The 2195-nt window shown below is 33.4% G+C and overlaps 1 pseudogene; it reads right to left on the bottom strand.

Moving 5' to 3' along the window:
• Nucleotides 1-1625: 1625 nt before the first annotated feature.
• The window catches only part of LOC112500697, an 8667-nt pseudogene continuing 8097 nt past the window's right edge, over nucleotides 1626-2195 (bottom strand).

The following is a 2195-nucleotide window of genomic DNA, read 5'->3' as shown; positions in this document are numbered from 1 at the left end:
GCGGGGATCGGGGGATTTTAATGGGGACGGGGGCACCGGCCCGGCCCGATATGTGTATATATATATATATATATTTATTAACATATTGTAATTTTTTCCATATCATTTTCGGGTTCGGGTTTGGTTATAACCAACGATGAAAAAGAGAATTTTTACCCTTAATGGGTTCCCCAACGGGGATCGGGGATCCGATGGGGATCCCGATAAGATCCCTGAGGGGGATTCGGGACGGTTATAAGGACGGTTTTAGCTATCGGTTTCGGGGACAGGGATACCAATACCCGGCCCGTTGCCATTCCTATTAAAAATATGTTTATATTTTAATAAGTTACATCATCGTAATCGTCTTGTCAATAACTTCAAAATGAACCAAATATTGAACATCGTTTTATTTAATTATGGAACTGTAATTATATAAATATCATAAGGGTATAAAATAAAAAATAAAGAAGTAAATAAATATAATAAATTTTTATAAAGATATAAAGTATAAATATTAAAAAAAATTCATATACAAATATATTATTTAAAAAATACATATTTTTAATACTTTATTAATTAGTAATAATATAAAGTTAATTAATATATGTAATTATAATATATTGGATAAAAAAAACGTAAAGAATATAATAGAAAAAGTATTTAAAAAATTGAAGGGTTGAAACTAAAAATATCAAGGNTTGGTTTTCTTGAGTAGCACACGCCCGAGACACACCAACTGCCGTTGACCCACACTCCAGTTCTCTCCATTCTCGGTAACTATAATGTTTTATATCTAGGGGTATAATCGAAAAGTAATTAAAAAGTTGAAGGATGAAAACTAAAAGTATTAAAGGATTAAAATTGAAAAATAAAATAAATAAAATTTAATTATTTTAATGTATTATATAGGTGGGGGTGTAGAAAATGTAGGGGAAAAGAGATAGGAGGGGGTGGGGTTAGAAAACCCCTTTATTAATATCAAAATCAATTAAATTATACATTGAAAATGTAAAAAGTAAGTTATAATGTTGATCTTGCCATTCTTAGTCTTTGCCCCTTGATACCCCCAACTAAACGCCTCCCTAAGTGTCTACGTTAATGTTTCAGTTTTCCCAAAATAATTGTCCACTTTCAAAGGTAAATGGTTAATTTCCCATTATGCCCTTAATTATGAAATGGAAAAAAAAATTCTCTAACTAAAGGTAAAATTGTCCTTTTGTTAATTAAAAAGTGTAATAACTACTGTTAGACAAAAAGGAGGCAGGGAAATTTGTAACAACAGATTTTTAATTTTTATGGAGTCCTTCAATTATAAAAAATACAATCCGACCCTCATTATTTAATTTTGATTAAACACACGTCATTTTGCCATAAACTAATAATGGTTCTTGCGGAATCAAATGAGAATGTTAATTACTATTTAAGAGAATACGAAAACGTGTGATTTGTTGGGGCTGGGATTTCTTCTCGATTTGAGAGATCTCGCCTTTGAATACAATACCCAACTCTCTTCTGCTTGGACAACAGCTTAATTTACAACATAAGACCACAGACAACTTCAATAAGACCAAATGGAAAATAGCATCTTAAGCTTAACACAACTTCTAACAAACCAAATGGTGCACCAAGTTCCTCAAGCCGAAGAAAATCAGACCCACCCACAGTTTAAGTCAGGTTAGGGGCTTTTATTTGCAGCGTAACGAGCTTAATGGTACAAACAGCTTATTCACTCACCATTACCACCAAAATGTTATGTTGCTGCTAAGTTTTCAAAACTGGAATTCGATCTGATACTATACTCAGCAACGAGCTTTGCGAACGAAGATGATTGATCTTCCAGCAACTTTGTTGGAGAATCATATTCATCGATCAGACCTGCATATGGAACAGAAAAGTACCCAGATTAAGACTTAAAACCGCGGAATGTCAGGGCCAACAAAGTTGCTTAACGAACCTTGTTCTTGATAGAGTGTGAATCATGGGTTTTCCCCTTCTCATTGATCTCATTATATAATAATATAAATTACATTTAGATACCTCTAACTATTCATAATTACATTAACGTATAACCTAGTCTAATACACCTCCTCAGTCTAAGGTGGAGGATCTYGTAAGCTTAGACTGGAGCGGAAATCCTCAAATAAAACCCGCGGTAGGCCTTTAGTAAATATGTCTGAAAAGTTATGCCGAGACGGAACATGCAGGACTCGAAC

Source organism: Cynara cardunculus (genome assembly GCF_001531365.2).
Source record: "Cynara cardunculus var. scolymus isolate 2C chromosome LG 17, CcrdV1, whole genome shotgun sequence".
In the NCBI taxonomy this organism is placed as follows: Eukaryota; Viridiplantae; Streptophyta; class Magnoliopsida; order Asterales; family Asteraceae; genus Cynara; species Cynara cardunculus.
The sequence above is the reverse complement of the archived record's forward strand: the minus strand, read 5'-3'. Positions and strand labels throughout refer to the sequence as shown.